This window comes from Oncorhynchus nerka, linkage group LG10 (genome assembly GCF_034236695.1).
Source record: "Oncorhynchus nerka isolate Pitt River linkage group LG10, Oner_Uvic_2.0, whole genome shotgun sequence".
Classification (NCBI taxonomy): Eukaryota; Metazoa; Chordata; class Actinopteri; order Salmoniformes; family Salmonidae; genus Oncorhynchus; species Oncorhynchus nerka.
Genome location: NC_088405.1, coordinates 35,491,226 through 35,510,079, shown reverse-complemented (window position 1 = coordinate 35,510,079; position 18,854 = coordinate 35,491,226). Strand labels below are relative to the sequence as shown.

Sequence of the window (18,854 nt, the reverse complement as noted above, 5' to 3'; positions counted from 1 at the left end):
TCATCATATAAGGTTAGGATTAGACATAAGGTTAGCAGTGTGGTTAAGGTTAGGGTTTAAAGCAGATTTTAAGAAGGGAAATTGTAGAAATAGACGGGGTTTAGCCATAGTTATGGCTTTTTGGCTGTGGTAACTAGTGACAACCCTAGGTCAGCCGCCAACTCTGCGCCCTGTGTTGTCTCTGTGCCAGACTCCTGCCCAGAGGAGGAAGATGGACAGCGTCCCTCTCCCTCTATATCCCCTGATGATAGCGGTGGCCTCTCTCTGTGATGTATCTGCGCACTCACACCACTGTCAGCGAAATATTGCTGCCTATTTATGGCTGAGGCCAATCCAAGCTGTGTGGTGGTCTCAACCCCAGGCTAGGCCAAGCAAGTTTCTCAGCCAAGGCTGGGCATTGCTGCTGATGGACTGTGACACAGAGTGAGTCTGAATGAATGAATGAATGAATGAATGTATGTATGTATGTATGTATGTATGTAAAGCCAAACCTTGACCCAGAAAATATAAAAAACTATCGGCCTATATCGAATCTTCCATTCCTCTCAAAAATTTTAGAGAAGGCTGTTGCGCAGCAACTCACTGCCTTCCTGAAGACAAACAATGTATACGAAATGCTTCAGTCTGGTTTTAGACCCCATCATAGCACTGAGACGGCACTTGCGAAGGTGGTAAATGACATTTTAATGGCATCGGACCGAGGCTCTGCATCTGTCCTCGTGCTCCTAGACCTTAGTGCTGCTTTTGATACCATCGATCACCACATTCTTTTGGAGAGATTGGAAACCCAAATTGGTCTACACGGACATGTTCTGGCCTGGTTTAGATCTTATCTGTCGGAAAGATATCAGTTTGTCTCTGTGAATGGTTTGTCCTCTGACAAATCAACTGTAAATTTCGGTGTTCCTCCACGTTCTGTTTTAGGACCACTATTGTTTTCACTATTCTATATGTGTTCCGGAGTTCCAAATTGAGCAGCTGCTGAAAAATGAGCTCCTGTATATATTGAGATTTAAATGTTTTTTTAGAGTGAAGTACATCGAAAAAATCAAGAGAAAACTGCAAGACTCAATAGAAGACAAAACAAGGAACAAACCAAAAAGACAGGCTTTTGAAGAAGTAACTATTTTTCATAAAATTGTACAGTTATCTTAGCTAGCTGAATTGCTAGCTGAATTGTTTACTTGTTGCTAAGCAGTTGCTAGGGACTCTCCTGGAAGAAGCTAGCTAGCTTACAAAGAATAACAACAAAAAATATCTAGTTAACAGAAGAAAGGAAGACAAAATAAGGACAGAAGAAAAAGGAAAAGAAAAAGGACAACAAAGTGAAACCTCTAAAGAAACAAGAGACCATAATACAAGAAACAGCACTATAGAGAGATAGAACAACAACAACGCAGCCACTGCCAGCTAGCCTACTTCAGCAGTACTGTATCATTTGAATTATTTTAGTCAATAAGATTCCTGCTACGTAAGCTTAACTTTCTGAACATTCGAGACGTGTAGTCCATTTGTCATTCCAATCTCCTTTGCATTAGCGTAGCCTCTTCTGTAGCCTGTCAACTATGTGTCTGTCTATCCCTGTTCTCTCCTCTCTGCACAGACCATACAAACGCTCCACACCGTGTGGCCGCGGCCACTCTAATCTGGTGGTCCCAGCGCGCACGACCCACGTGGAGTTCCAGGTCTCCGGTAGCCTCTGGAACTGCCGATCTGCGGCCAACAAGGCAGAGTTCATCTCAGCCTATGCCTCCCTCCAGTCCCTCGACTTCTTGGCACTGACGGAAACATGGATCACCACAGATAACACTGCTACTCCTACTGCTCTCTCTTCGTCCGCCCACGTGTTCTCGCACACCCCGAGAGCTTCTGGTCAGCGGGGTGGTGGCACCGGGATCCTCATCTCTCCCAAGTGGTCATTCTCTCTTTCTCCCCTTACCCATCTGTCTATCGCCTCCTTTGAATTCCATGCTGTCACAGTTACCAGCCCTTTCAAGCTTAACATCCTTATCATTTATCGCCCTCCAGGTTCCCTCGGAGAGTTCATCAATGAGCTTGATGCCTTGATAAGCTCCTTTCCTGAGGATGGCTCACCTCTCACAGTTCTGGGCGACTTTAACCTCCCCACGTCTACCTTTGACTCATTCCTCTCTGCCTCCTTCTTTCCACTCCTCTCCTCTTTTCACCTCACCCTCTCACCTTCCCCCACTACTCACAAGGCAGGCAATACGCTCGACCTCATCTTTACTAGATGCTGTTCTTCCACTAACCTCACTGCAACTCCCCTCCAAGTCTCCGACCACTACCTTGTATCCTTTTCCCTCTTGCTCTCATCCAACACTTCCCACACTGCCCCTATTCGGATGGTATCGCGCCGTCCCAATCTTCGCTCTCTCTCCCCCGCTACTCTCTCCTCTTCCATCCTATCATCTCTTCCCTCTGCTCAAACCTTCTCCAACCTATCTCCTGATTCTGCCTCCTCAACCCTCCTCTCCTCCCTTTCTGCATCCCTTGATTCTCTATGTCCCCTATCCTCCAGGCCGGCTCGGTCCTCCCCTCCTGCTCCGTGGCTCAAAGACTCATTGCGAACTCACAGAACAGGGCTCCGGGCAGCCGAGCGGAAATGGAGGAAAACTCGCCTCCCTGCGGACCTGGCATCCTTTCACTCCCTCCTCTCTACATTTTCCTCTTCTGTCTCTGCTGCTAAAGCCACTTTCTACCACTCTAAAGTCCAAGCATCTGCCTCTAACCCTAGGAAGCTCTTTGCCACCTTCTCCTCCCTCCTGAATTCCCCCCCCCCCCCTCCCGATGACTTCGTCAACCATTTTGAAAAGAAGGTCGACGACATCCGATCCTCGTTTGCTAAGTCAAACGACACCGCTGGTTCTGCTCACACTGCCCTACCCTGTGCTCTGACCTCTTTCTCCCCTCTCTCTCCAGATGAAATCTCGCGTCTTGTGATGGCCGGCCGCCCAACAACCTGCCCGCTTGACCCTATTCCCTCCTCTCTTCTCCAGACCATTTCCGGAGACCTTCTCCCTTACCTCACCTCGCTCATCAACTCATCCCTGACCACTGGCTACGTCCCTTCTGTCTTCAAGAGAGCGAGAGTTGCACCCCTTCTGAAAAAACCTACACTCGATCCCTCCGATGTCAACAACTACAGACCAGTATCCCTTCTTTCTTTTCTCTCCAAAACTCTTGAACGTGCCGTCCTTGGCCAGCTCTCCCGCTATCTCTCTCAGAATGACCTTCTTGATCCAAATCAGTCAGGTTTCAAGACTAGTCATTCAACTGAGACTGCTCTTCTCTGTATCACGGAGGCCCTCCGCACTGCTAAAGCTAACTCTCTCTCCTCTGCTCTCATCCTTCTAGACCTATCGGCTGCCTTCGATACTGTGAACCATCAGATCCTCCTCTCCACCCTCTCCGAGTTGGGCATCTCCGGCGCGGCCCACGCTTGGTTGCGTCCTACCTGACAGGTCGCTCCTACCAGGTGGCGTGGCGAGAATCTGTCTCCTCACCATGCGCTCTCACCACTGGCGTCCCCCAGGGCTCTGTTCTAGGCCCTCTCCTATTCTCGCTATACACCAAGTCACTTGGCTCTGTCATAACCTCACATGGTCTCTCATATCATTGCTATGCAGACGACACACAATTAATCTTCTCCTTTCCCCCTTCTGATGACCAGGTGGCGAATCGCATCTCTGCATGTCTGGCAGACATATCAGTGTGGATGACGGATCACCACCTCAAGCTGAACCTCGGCAAGACGGAGCTGCTCTTCCTCCCGGGGAAGGACTGCCCGTTCCATGATCTCGCCATCACGGTTGACAACTCCATTGTGTCCTCCTCCCAGAGCGCTAAGAACCTTGGCGTGATCCTGGACAACACCCTGTCGTTCTCAACTAACATCAAGGCGGTGGCCCGTTCTTGTAGGTTCATGCTCTACAACATCCGCAGAGTACGACCCTGCCTCACACAGGAAGCAGCGCAGGTCCTAATCCAGGCACTTGTCATCTCCCGTCTGGATTACTGCAACTCGCTGTTGGCTGGGCTCCCTGCCTGTGCCATTAAACCCCTACAACTCATCCAGAACGCCGCAGCCCGTCTGGTGTTCAACCTTCCCAAGTTCTCTCACGTCACCCCGCTCCTCCGCTCTCTCCACTGGCTTCCAGTTGAAGCTCGCATCCGCTACAAGACCATGGTGCTTGCCTACGGAGCTGTGAGGGGAACGGCACCTCAGTACCTCCAGGCTCTGATCAGGCCCTACACCCAAACAAGAGCACTGCGTTCATCCACCTCTGGCCTGCTCGCCTCCCTACCACTGAGGAAGTACAGTTCCCGCGCAGCCCAGTCAAAACTGTTCGCTGCTCTGGCCCCCCAATGGTGGAACAAACTCCCTCACGACGCCAGGACAGCGGAGTCAATCACCACCTTCCGGAGACACCTGAAACCCCACCTCTTTCAGGAATACCTAGGATAGGATAAAGTAATCCTTCTCACCCCCTTAAAAGATTTAGATGCACTATTGTAAAGTGGCTGTTCCACTGGATGTCTTAAGGTGAACGCACCAATTTGTAAGTCGCTCTGGATAAGAGCGTCTGCTAAATGACTTAAATGTAAATGTAAATGTACTATATATTTTACCTCTTGGGGATGTTATTCGAAAACATAATGTAAACTTTCACTGCTATGCGGATGACACACAGCTGTACATTTCAATGAAACATGGTGAAGCCCCAAAATTGCCCTCGCTAGAAGCATGTGTTTCAGACATAAGGAAGTGGATGGCTGCAAACTTTCTACTATTAAACTCGGACAAAACAGAGATGCTTGTTCTAGGTCCCAAGAAACAAAGAGATCTTCTGTTGAATCTGACAATTAATCTTAATGGTTGTACAGTCGTCTCAAATAAAACTGTGAAGGACCTCGGCGTTACTCTGGACCCTGATCTCTCTTTTGAAGAACATATCAAGACCATTTCGAGGACAGCTTTTTTCCATCTACGTAACATTGCAAAAATCAGAAACTTTCTGTCCAAAAATGATGCAGAAAAATTAATCCATGCTTTTGTCACTTCTAGGTTAGACTACTGCAATGCTCTATTTTCCGGCTACCCGGATAAAGCACTAAATAAACTTCAGTTAGTGCTAAATACGGCTGCTAGAATCCTGACTAGAACCAAAAAATTTGATCATATTACTCCAGTGCTAGCCTCTCTACACTGGCTTCCTGTCAAAGCAAGGGCTGATTTCAAGGTTTTACTGCTAACCTACAAAGCATTACATGGGCTTGCTCCTACCTATCTCTCTGATTTGGTCCTGCCGTACATACCTACACGTCCGCTACGGTCACAAGACGCAGGCCTCCTAATTGTCCCTAGAATTTCTAAGCAAACAGCTGGAGGCAGGGCTTTCTCCTATAGAGCTCCATTTTTATGGAACGGTCTGCCTACCCATGTCAGAGACGCAAACTCGGTCTCAACCTTTAAGTCTTTACTGAAGACTCATCTCTTCAGTGGGTCATATGATTGAGTGTAGTCTGGCCCAGGAGTGGGAAGGTGAACAGAAAGGCTCTGGAGCAACGAACCGCCCTTGCTGTCTCTGCCTGGCCGGTTGCCCTCTTTCCACTGGGATTCTCTGCCTCTAACCCTGTTACGGGGGCTGAGTCACTGGCTTACTGGGGCTCTCTCATGCCGTCCCTGGGGGTGCGTCACCTGGGTGGGTTGATTCACTGTTGTGGTCAGCCTGTCTGGGTTGGCGCCCCCCCCTTGGGTTGTGCTGTGGCGGAGATCTTTGTGGGCTATACTCGGCCTTGTCTCAGGATGGTAAGTTGGTGGTTGAAGATATCCCTCTAGTGGTGTGGGGGCTGTGCTTTGGCAAAGTGGGTGGGGTTATATCCTTCCTGTTTGGCCCTGTCCGGGGTGTCCTCGGATGGGGCCACAGTGTCTCCTGACCCCTCCTGTCTCAGCCTCCAGTATTTATGCTGCAGTAGTTTGTGTCGGGGCTAGGGTCAGTTTGTTATATCTGGAGTACTTCTCCTGTCCTATTCGGTGTCCTGTGTGAATCTAAGTGTGCGTTCTCTAATTCTCTCCTTCTCACTTTCTTTCTCTCTCTCGGAGGACCTGAGCCCTAGGACCATGCCCCAGGACTACCTGACATGATGACTCCTTGCTGTCCCCAGTCCACCTGGCCATGCTGCTGCTCCAGTTTCAACTGGCCTGGGCCCTAGGACCATGTCCCAGGACTACCTGACATGATGACTCCTTGCTGTCCCCAGTCCACCTGGCCATGCTGCTGCTCCAGTTTCAACTGTTCTGCCTTACTATTATTCAACCATGCTGGTCATTTATGAACATTTGAACATCTTGGCCACGTTCTGTTATAATCTCCACCCGGCACAGCCAGAAGAGGACTGGCCACCCCACATATGCTCTCTCTAATTCTCTCTTTCTTTCTCTCTCTCGGAGGACCTGAGCCCTAGGACCGTGCCCCAGGACTACCTGACATGATGACTCCTTGCTGTCCCCAGTCCACCTGACTGTGCTGCTGCTCCAGTTTCAACTGTTCTGCCTTATTATTATTCGACCATGCTGGTCATTTATGAACATTTGAACATCTTGGTCATGTTCTGTTATAATCTCTACCCGGCACAGCCAGAAGAGGACTGGCCACCCCACATAGCCTGGTTCCTCTCTAGGTTTCTTCCTAGGTTTTGGCCTTTCTAGGGAGTTTTTCCTAGCCACCGTGCTTTTACACCTGCATTGTTTGCTGTTTGGGGTTTTAGGCTGGGTTTCTGTACAGCACTTTGAGATATCAGCTGATGTACGAAGGGCTATATAAATACATTTGATTTGATTTGTTTTGATTTGATGTGCGTGGCTGTGATTTTCACTCCATTCTCTCAATGTTGATTCCCTTCAGTACAGTGAAGTGATTGCATTCCGGACCTCAGGAGGAGCTGCAGGACAATTCCCATTTTACAAGGAGGTGATTCTCTGAGAATGAGTGATCAGCTCAATCTCATCTCCGTGGTCAGATGTGTTTAGTGGTATGAGTATTGAGATGAATTCGTGTATTTCCCTTTCCTGTCAAAGGCATATAAAATCCCCAAGCCAACGACCCCATAGGCGGACAGGAAATCAAGACATGCCCCTTGGAAAACAAGCAGCTCTTGTAACACTAACACTGAAAAGACTTGAACTTAACCTAACCCAGGTCTGGGGACCCTAAGGATAGAGAAAGTACTAGGTCCATAGGAAACTTATGTCCAACTTCCAACTGTCCATGTTTCTTTGTATAGAGCCTGTCTGTGAGTAGCAGAACAAGTCAGACAATCTCCTGCATAGACACCGTTAGCTGTAGCTTGAGCCCTGTAGGCTCCAGCATGCTAATGTCGCTAATCTCTCCTGGGGTCTCCTATGCCACAGCGCCGCCGCCACGGTCTCACTGTTCTTATGCAAATCCCTCCGACGAACGCTAATCACGCAGCCCGAGCTGGGAGGGACGTTCCGATGGGGAGAATGTGAAAAGGAAGAAGATAGAAAAAAACACAAGACACCGACTTTTGTCTGAACGTAATTAAAGATACAGACAGCCGGCGACAGGGACAGAGTGACATGACGTTGCCATGGTGATGTGGTGACAGAGGAGCGGCCCTTGCAGATAGAAAGCGAGTGACAGAGAGAGGGAGAGTGACAGAGATTGACAGACTAAGTCAGACAGACACAGATAACAAAGGGAACAGAGGAACAGCCATAAGAGAGAGAGAGAGCGAGAGAGACAGACAAAAATGGAAAGAGGAAGGGGAGGGGATAGACAGATAGGGAGGAATTCTCTAAGTAAGGGAGGGATTCTCTAAGTAACATCTCTCAGAACAGAAGACATACGAGTAACTAAAGTTTGAGGTCACAGGTCAAACAAAGGATTCTACACCCGGGGTGCGTTCAGTACGACAGAACGGTGTTAAAAGTTTCATTCAAAGGAAATTGTACTGTACTGTACGACCATTTCAAGTACGGCATGATTATGATGGCCCAGAGGACAATCGTGTATGGTGTGCTGCATGAGTTTTGCAATTTAAAAATGGTCAATCTCAAATTGACCACGCCACACCCATCAAACGGGAGCAGACGTATTTCATAATAAGAATGCTGCCCACTGTTTTGGGGAATTGTGTCGTTTAGTACAAACAGTCACACAAACGTAGTAAACATTGAACCGAACTGAACGCACCCCCGGATTTATGTTGTGCCATTTCCCATCACTCTGCCGCTTATCCGAAAGAACAACTAGTTAAAAAGGAGATCAACTTCTTTCAGTGTCAAATCAATTCACTCAGCGCTTCCTTAATGACTGTTATTTAGCCGCCGTGCTTGATAGTTTATTGATCCCTTCATAACAGTGTGTAAAATTGCCTTAAGACAACCGTTTTAAACTTGCGCGACTGAAGGGGAAAGACGGGAGTCTGAGGATGTGGAGGGGCTGGAATGGTCAGTTATCATCTGTACATGGTGATGGTGTACCAGTTCAATCAGTAAAGCAGAAAGCTTCACAAGTATTGGGACAGTGACATTTTTGGTTTTGGCTCTGTACTCCAATACTTTGGATTTGAAATGATACAATGACTGTGAGGTTAAAGTGCAGACTGTGTCAGCTTTAATTTGAGGGTATTTCAATCCATACTGGGTGAACCGTTTATAAATTACAGCACTTTTGTAAATATTCCCCACATTTTAGAGGACCAAAAGTATGAGACACACTTGTGTGTATTAAAGTAGTCAACAGTTTAGTATTTGGTCCCATATTCCTAGCACTCAATGATTACATCAAGCTTTTGACTCCACAAACTTGTTGGATGCATTTGCTGTTTGTTTAGGTTGTGTTTCAGATTATTTTCTGCCCAACAGAAATGAATGGTAAATAATGTATTGTGTCATTTTGGAGTCACTTTTATTGTAAATAAGAATGTGTTTCTAAACACTTCTACATTAATGTGGATGCTACCGAATCGTGAATAATGATGAGTGAGAAAGTTAGACGCATAAATACACTATATATACAAAAGTATGTGGACACCCCTTCAAATTTGTGGATTCAGCTACAGTGCCTTGCAAAAGTATTCGGCCCCCTTGAACTTTGCGACCTTTTGCCACATTTCAGTCTTCAAACATAAAGATATAAAACTGTATTTTTTTGTGAAGAATCAACAACAAGTGGGACACAATCATGAAGTGGAACGACATTTATTGGATATTTCAAACTTTTTTAACAAATCAAACACTGAAAAATTGGGTGTTTTATATCTTTATGTTTGAAGCCTGAAATGTGGCAAAAGGTCGCAAAGTTCAAGGGGGGGCGAATACTTTCGCAAGGCACTGTAGATAGACGGGCTGTTTACAGATGGACTATGTACAGGTGCAGTGATCTGTAAGCTGCTCTGACAGCTGGTGCTTAAAGCTAGTGAGGGAGATGTGAGTCTCCAGCTTCAGAGATTTTTGCAATTCGTTCCAGTCATGGGCAGCAGAGAACTGGAAGGAAAGACGACCAAAGGAGTAATTGGCTTTGGGGGTGACCAGTGAGATATACTTGCTGGAGCGCGTGCTACGAGTGGGTGCTGCTATGGTGATCAGTGAGCTGAGATAAGGCGGGGCTTTACCTAGCAGAGACTTGTAGATAACCTGTAGCCAGTGGGTTTGGCGACGAGTATGAAGCGAGGGCCAACCAACGAGAGCGTACAGGTCGCAATGGTGGGTAGTGTATGGGGCTTTAGTGACAAAACGGATGGCACTGTGATAGACTGCATCCAGTTTGTTGAGTAGAGTGTTGAAGGCTATTTTATAGAGGACATCACCGAAGTCGAGGATCGGTAGGATGGTCAGTTTTACGAGGGTATGTTTGGCAGCATGAGTGAAGGATGCTTTGTTGCAATATAGAAAGTCAATTCTAGATTTCATTTTGGATTAGAGATGCTTAATGTGAGTCTGGACGGAGAGTTTACAGTCTAACCAGACACCCAGGTATTTGTAGTTGTCCACGTATTCTAAGTCAGAGCCGTCCAGAGTAGTGATGCTGGACGGGCGAGCAGGTGCGGGCAGTGATCGATTGAATAGCATGCCACGGAAGGAGAGTTGTATGGCATTGAAGCTCGTCTGGAGGTTAGTTAAACACAGTGTCCAAGGAGGGGCCAGAAGTATACAGAATGGTGTCGTCTGCGTAGAGGTGGATCAGAGAATCTCCAGCAGCAAGAGCAACATCATTGATGTATGCAGAAAAGAGAGTCGGCCCGAGAATTGAACCCTGTGGCACACCCATAGAGACTGTCAGAGGTCCAGGCAACAGGCCCTCCGATTTGACACACTGAACTCTATCAGAGAAGTAGTTGGTAAACCAGGCGAGGCAATCATTTGAGAAACCAAGGCTGTCGAGTCTGCCAATAAGAATGTTGTGATTGACAGAGTCGAAAGCCTTGGCCAGGTCGATGAATATGGCTGCACAGTAATGTCTCTTATCGATGGGGGTTATGATGTCGTTTAGAACCTTGAGCATGGCTGAGGTGCACCCATGACCAGCTCTGAAACCAGATTGAAACCAGATTGCATAGCGGAGAAGGTATGGTGGGATTCGAAGTGGTCAGTAATCTGTTTGTTAACTTGGCTTTCGAAGACCTTAGAAAGACAGGGTAGGATAGATATCGGTCTGTAGCAGTTTGGGTCTAGAGTGTCACCCCCTTTGAAGAGGGGGATGACCGCGGAAGCTTTCCAATCTTTGGGAATCTCAGACGATACGAAAGAGAGGTTGAACAGGCTAGTAATAGGGGTTGCAACAATTTCGGCAGATCATTTTAGAAAGAGAGGGTCCAGATTGTCTAGCCCGGGTCATTTGTAGGGGTCCAGATTTTGCAGCTCTTTCAGAACATCAGCTATCTGGATTTGGGTAAAGGAGAAATGGTGGGGGCTTTGGCGGGTTGCTGTGGAAGTTGACCAGGGTAGGGGTAGCCATGTGGAAAGCATGGCCAGCCGTAGAGAAATGCTTATTGAAATTCTATAGTGAATTTATCGGTGGTGACAGTGTTTCCTAGCCTCAGGGCAGTAGGCAGCTGGGAGGAGGTGCTCTTATTCTCCATGGACTTTACAGTGTCCCAGAATTGTTTTGAGTTAGTACTATAGGATGAAAATTTCTGTTTGAAAAAGCTTGCCATAGCAAAGTTGCATGTCACGGGGGCTATTCGATGCTAATTCAGAACGCCACAGGATGTTTTTGTGCTGGTCAAGGGCAGACAGGTCTGGAGTGAACCAAGGACTATATCTTTTCCTAGTTCTACATTTTTTGAAAGGAAGGCACTTTTAAAGAATAGCCAGGCATCATCTACTGACGGGATGAGGTCAATGTCATTCCAGGATACCCCGGCCAGGTCGATTAGAAAGGCCTGCTCGCAGAAGTGTTTCAGGGAGCGTTTGACAGTGATGAGGGGTGGTCGTTTGGTCGCAGACCCATTACGGATGCAGGCAATGAGGCAGTGATCGCTGAGATCTTGATTGAAAACAGCAGAGGTGTATTTGGAGGGCGAATTAGTTAGGATGACATCTATGAGGGTGCCCGTGTTTACTGATTTGGGGTTGTACCTGGTAGGTTCATTAATAATTTGTGTGAGATTGAGGGCATCAAGCTTAGTTTGTAGGATGGCCGGGGTTTTAAGCATGTCCCAGTTTAGGTCACCTAGTAGCAGGAACTCAGAAGATAGATGGGGGGCAATCAATTCACATATGGTATCGAGGGCACAGCTGGGGGCAGGGAGGTCTATAGCAAGCGGCAACAGTGAGAGACTTATTTCTGGAAAGGTGAATTTTTTGAAGTAGAAGCTCAAATTGTTTGGGTACAGACCTGGATAGTAGGACAGAACAGGACATCTTTGCAGTAGATTGCAACACCGCCCCCTTTGGCAGTTCTATCTTAGCGGAAAACGTTATAGTTAGCAATGGAGACTTCAGGGTTTTTGGTGGTTTTCCTAAGCCAGCATTCAGACACGGTTAAGACATCTGGGTTGGCAGAGTGCGCTAAAGCAGTGAGTAAAACAAACGTAGGGAGTAGGCTTCTAATGTTAACATGCATGAAACCAGGGCTTTTCCTTTTACAGAAGTCAACAAATGAGAGCACCTGGGAGGTGGGAGTGGAGCTGGGCACTGCAGGACCTGGATTAACCTCCACATTACCAGAGGAACAGAGGAGAAGTAGGATAAGGGTACGGCTAAAGACGTTCAGAACAGAGAGAAAATGGAGCAGGTTTCTGGGCACGATAGCATAGATTCAAGGCATAGTGTACAGACAAAGGTAAGGTAGGATGTGAGTACATTGGAGGTAAACCTAGGCATTGAGTAATGAAGAGCGAGATATAACATAATGTGTGTAAGTAGAACAAAACACGTGGACTCACACTACTTGTAGAGAAACGCCAATGACATCCTTCTCTCTTTTATGTTGTCGAAACAGTCTGACTCTGTCATACAGTACACGCTTGTAGATGTTATCCTAGGCTGCCTGGCTAAAATGCTTCATCGCTAGCCTAACGCCAGGCCAACGAGTTAACATTAGCCTACTACATCTAGCTACAGTGGGGCAAAAAAGTATTTAGTCAGCCACCAATTGTGGGATTTTTAATGAATTTATTTGCAAATTATGGTGGAAAATAAGTATTTGGTCACCTACAAACAAGCAAGATTTCTGGCTCTCACAGAGGCTCCTCTGTCCTCCACTCGTTACCTGTATTAATGGCATCTGTTTGAACTTGTTATCAGTATAAAAGACACCTGTCCACAACCTCAAACAGTCACACTCCAAACTCCACTATGCCCGAGACCAAAGAGCTGTCAAAGGACACCAGAAACAAAATTGTAGACCTGCACTAGGCTGGGAAGACTGAATCTGCAATAGGTAAGCAGCTTAGTTTGAAGAAATCAACTGTGGGAGCAATTATTAGGAAATGGAAGACATACAAGACAGCCAATTGGTGGCTGACAAATTTTTTTTTTTGCCCCACTCTACATCCTTTTTGCAACAAGCCACTAAAATAATTTTGCAAAAAATTGGCAAAGCATTTCACGTCCTGTCCTGAATACAAACTGTTATGTTTAGGTAAAATCCAATACAACACATTACTGAATAACACTCCTGTCACGCCCTGACCATAGAGAGCCTTTTTATTCTCTATTTTGGTTAGGTCGGGGTGTGACTAGGGTGGGTAATCTAGGTTGGTGTATTTCTATGTTGGCCTGGTATGGTTCCCAATCAGAGGCAGCTATTTAGCGTCATCTCCGATTGGGAATCATATTTAGGCAGCCATTTCCCGACTGTTTTTTTTGTGGGATCTTGTTTTGCGTTAGTGCATGTAGCACCTCTAATGTTACGGTTCATTGTTTGTTTCTTTTTTTGTTTGGAAGTTTCACGTCTCTCCACACAACCGTGACAACTCCATATTTGGTGGCTACATGAAATATTTACTACATAACATACATAAGATTTAAAACAAAAATAATGACAGTACCCAAATGACTAAAAATAACCCAAAGGAAAAGCAAATCTGAAAAGGTGTGTTTTAAGATCTCTTAAATATGTCCACAGTTTCGGCCCCCCTCAGGTTCTCTGGCAGGCCATTCCAGAGGCAGTAACTAAAAGCTGCCTCTCCATGCCTCTTGGTCCTAAGCTTTGGGATAGTTAAAAGGCCAGTGTCAGAGGACCTGAGGGACCTACTGGGTACATAACTTAAAAGCATGTCTGACATGTAATTGGGGTGCACAATTGTGGATGGGTTTAATAACCAAAATACCTAGTTTTCTTTTACATGGTATTTTATCTTTATTGAACGTGAATTACAATGTGAGGCCAGATTCTGTCTCTGTGCTTTGGCTCCAACAATATGTACTTTGGTCTTGTCTTCATTTAGCTCCAGGAAGTTATGAGCCATCCAAGTATATAAATCACTAATACGGTCTAATCATTTATCCGTGGAGCTAAAATCCTCTGGTGACACAGAAATGCAAAGCTGTGTATCGTCTGCGTAGCAGTGAAAATCCATGCTGTGCTTTCTGATGACACTGCCAAGGGGTAACATATACAGTGCATTCGGAATGTATTCAGACGCCTTTACTCTTTCCACATTTTGTCATCTTACAGCCTTATTCTAAAATGGATTAAATAAAACAAATTCCTCATCAATCTACACACAATGCCCCATAATGACAAAGCGAAAACAGGTTTTTAGAATTACATGTTTTTTTTTATTTACTTAACTATGAGACTCGAAATTGAGCTCAGGTGCAACCTGTTTCCATTGATCATTCCTGAGATTTTTCTATAATTTGATTGGACATAATTTGGAAAGGAACACACGTGTCTATATAAGGTTCCACAGTTGACAGTGTACGTCAGAGCAAAAACCAAGCCATGAGGTTGAAGAAATTGTCCGTAGAGCTCCGAGACATGATACCAAAACATTTCTGCAGCATTGAAGGTCCCCAAGAACACACTGGCCTCCATCAATTCTTAAATGGAAGACGTTTGGAACCTTCCGAGAGCTGGCCACCCAGCCAACCTGAGCAATTGGGGGAGAAGGGCCTTGGTCAAGGAGGTAACCAAGAACCCAACGGTTAATCTGAGAGAGCTCCAGAGTTCCTCTGTGGAGATGACAGAACCTTCCAAAAGGACAACCATTTCTGCAGCACTCCACCAATCAGGCCTTTATGGTCGAGTGGCCAGACGGAAGCCACCCCTCAGTGAAAGGCACATACAGGTCCTCTTGGAGTTTTCCAAAAGGCACCTAAAGGACTATCAGACCATGAGAAACAAGACTCTCTGGTCTGATGAAACCAAGATTGAACTCTTTGGCCTGAATGCCAAGTGTCACATCTGGAGGAAACCAGGCAACACTCATCACATGGCCAATACCATCCCTACGGTGAAGCATGGTGGTGGCAGCATCATGCTGTGGGGATGCTTTTCAGTAGCAGGGACTGGGAGACTAGTCAGGATGGAGGGAAAGATGATCGAAGCAAAGTACAGAGAGATCGTTGATGAAAACCTGTTCCAGAGAACTCAGGACCCCCTACTGTGGTAAACGTTCACCTTCCAACAGGACCACAACGCTAAGTACACAGCCAAGACAACACAGGGAGTGACTTCGGGACAAGTCTCAATGTCCTTGAGTGGCCCACCAAGAGCCCGGACTTGAACCCAATCGAACATGTGGAGAGACTTGAAAAATAGCTGTGCAGAGACACTCCCCAACCAACATGACAGACCTTGAGAGGATCTTCAGAGAAGAATGGGAGAAACTCCAAAAAACACAGGTGTGCCAAGCATGTAGTGTCATACCCAAGAAGACTCGAGTACTGAGTAAAGGGTCTGAATACCTATGCAGAATATAATTTACATTTGCTGAAATTTCTAAAACCTGTTTTTGCTTTCTCATTATGGGGTATTGTGTGTAGATACAGTTGAAGTCGGAAGTTTACATACACCTTAGCCAAATACATTTAAACTCAGTTTCACAATTCCTGACATTTAATCCTAGTAAATATTCCCTGTCTTAGATCAGTTAGGATCACCACTTTCTTTTAAGAATGTGAAATGTCAGAATAATAGTAGAGAGAATGATTTATTTTAGCTTAAATTGTTTAATTTGGGTCAAACGTTTCAGGAAGCCTTCCACAAGCTTCCCACAATAAGTTGGGTGAATTTTGGCCCATTACTCCTGACAGAGCTGGTGTAACTGAGTCAGGTTTGTAGGCCTCCTTGCTCGCACACACTTTTTCAGTTCTGCCCACACATTTTCTATGGGATTGAGGTCAGGGCTTTGTGACGTCCACTCCAATACCTTGACTTCGATGTCCTTAAGCCATTTTGCCACAACTTTGGAAGTATGCTTGGGGTCATTGTCCATTTGGAAGACCCATTTGTGACCAAGCTTTAACTTTCTGACTGATGTCTTGAGATGTTGCTTCAATATATCCACTTAATTGTCCTGCCTCATGATACCATCTATTGTGTGAAGTGCACCAGCCCCTCCTGCAGCAAAGCACCCCCACAACATGATGCTTCCACCCCCGTGCTTCACAGTTGAGACGGTGTTCTTCGGTTTGCAAGCCTCCCCCTTTTTCCACCAAACATAAAGATATTCATCATGGCCAAACAGTTCTATTTTTGTTTAATCCGACCAGAGGACATTTCTCCAAAAAGTAGGATCTTTGTCCCCATGTGCAGTTGCAAACCGTAGTCTGGCTTTTTTATGGCGGTTTTGGAGCAGTGGCTTCTTCCTTGCTGAGCGGCCTTTCAGGTTATGTAGATATAGGACTTGTTTTACTGTGGATATAGATACCTTTTTACCTGTTTCCTCCAGCATCTTCACAAGGTCCTTTGCTGCTGTTCTTGGATTGATTTGCACTTTTCGCACCAAAGTACGTTCATCTCTAGAAGACAGAACGCATCTCCTTCCTGAGCAGTATGACGCTCCCGCTTGCGTTCTATTGTTTGTACAGATGAATGAGGTACCTTCAGGCATTTGGAAATTGCTCCCAAGGATGAACCAGACTTGCAGGTCTACAATTTTCTGAGGTCTTGGCAATTTCTTTTGATTTTCCCATGATGTCAAGCAAAGAAGCACTGAGTTTGAAGGTAGGCCTTGAAATACATCCACGGGTACACCTCCAATTGACTCAAATGATGTCAATTAGCCTATCAGAAGCTTCTAAAGCCATGACATCATTTTCTGGAATTTTCCAAGCTGTTTAAAGGCACAGTCAACTTAGTGTATGTAAACTTCTGACCCACTAGAATTGTGACACAGTGAATTATAAGTGAAATAATCTGTCTGTAAACAAATGTTGGAAAAATTACTTGTGTCAAGCACAAAGTAGATGTCCTAACCGACTTGCCAAAACTATAGTTTGTTAACAAGTCATTTGTGGAGTGGTTGAAAAACAAGTTTTAATGACTCCAACACAAGTGTATGTAAACTTCCGACTTCAACTGTAGATGAGGGGGAAAAAATGATAGAATTTTAGAATAAGGCTGTATCATAACAAAATGAAGAAAAATACAGGGGGTCGGAATACCTTCTGAATGCACTGTGTAAACTAAACAGTACAGGACCCAAAATCGAACCTTGTGGAACACCACGTGATATGTATGTTCACCAAGGGTGACTAAAAAAATATTGACTGGTCAAATTGGTCCTAAACCAATTTAGAACTGGACAGGCCGCCTCTCCAGTATATCCAGAAGGGCGTCATTTGAATGCTGCACTTAAATCCAAGAGTACAAGGACAGAGAGTTGTTTGGCATCTGTGTTGGCTCTAAGTTTATTTACCACTTTAACTAAGGCGGTCTTTGTGCTGTGGTGGGCATAATTTTTTTTTTAGCTGTTTGAAACCAATTTCTCCAGAATTTTGCTTAAGAATGGAAGTTTGGCCAAAAATTGTTAAGAGCTGAACAATCTTGATGAATTTTCTTCACAAGGGGTTTCACCATATCAGTTTTTAATGCAGTGGGGAAAGTGCCTGTGAACTGGGAGTGATGAACAATAGCTTGCACTTCTTCAGATATGCAATTAAAAACTGGTTTGTAAGAAGTTGGTGGGGATAGAATTGAGAAGGCAGATAGAAGTCAAGTTGTGATATCACTTTCCTGAGCATGTCTGTGTCAACAACGGAAAATAAATCCATAGTGCCTTTACGTGGTAGGCTAGAGCAAATATCAAACTTCTTATCAGGTGTTGTTTGACTGATACCCAGCTTAATGTTGGTTATCTTATCTCTGAAATATGCCGCACACTCATTACATTTATGGGTTGGGCTGAAAGTTCACATAGGTTTTAGGGGGGATGATTTATCAGGCCATCAATTGTTGAGAAGAGCATTCCCTAATTACTCTGATTAATATTGATCAAGTTAGAAAAATGAATCCGTCTGGCATTTCTAATTGCCTTGGTATATATGTCAAGTTACTCTCTCAGAATATCATAATGGACCTGCAACTGACTTTCTCCACTTCCGCTCTACATTTCTGCAATTTCTCTTTAATTGAATGGCAAGAGAGTGCAAAGCTGTCATCAAGGCAAAGGTTGGATACTTTGAAGAATCTAACATATACTTTGATTTGTTTAACACTTTTTTGGTTACTACATGATTCCATATGTGTTACTTCATAGTTTTGATGTCTTCACTATTATTCTACAATGTAGAAAATAGTAAAAAATAAAACCCTTGAATGAGTAAGTGTCCAAACCTTTCACTGGTACACTATATTCAAAGTTATTTGAAAAAACATTGAATTTGGCCCAACAAAAACACATTGAATAACACAGTTGTACATGGCAAAACAGACAGTCAACAAATGTATAAGGAATATGGTTTTGAAGTGTCTGTCCTATATCTGAGAGACAGTCATACCTCTTCGAAATGAGGACATCCATAACAGTGTTCAGACGACTGTCGTAAAGCTTGTGCGTGTCGTAGAGCTAGACAATCGACATAGTCGTGTTCATGAGAGTCATCTTTCGATGGTGGTGACTTATTAGTCTGTAGCTCACATCATTCTGGCTTTACATAGGATTATAACGATTTTTGTGTCTTGTGTAGAGAAATACCACTTTCAAAAGACTCATGTTATGGAAAAGGCGCAAACTTTAAATCGACGGAAAGAAGGGATTGAACTGCAGGTACACCTTGTGCTGGGGACAATAAAAGGCCACTAAAATATGCAGTTTTGTCACAAAACACAATGCCACAGATGTCTCAAGTTGAGGGAGCGTGCAATTGGCATGCTGACTGCAGAAATGTCCACCAGAGCTGTTGCCAGAGA

The 18,854-nt window shown here is 45.1% G+C and overlaps 1 protein-coding gene across 2 annotated transcripts in view; it reads right to left on the bottom strand.

Moving 5' to 3' along the window:
* Positions 1 to 18,854, bottom strand: part of prkn (parkin RBR E3 ubiquitin protein ligase) — a 94,948-nt gene that overhangs the window by 9,119 nt on the left and 66,975 nt on the right. The window lies entirely within an intron of this gene.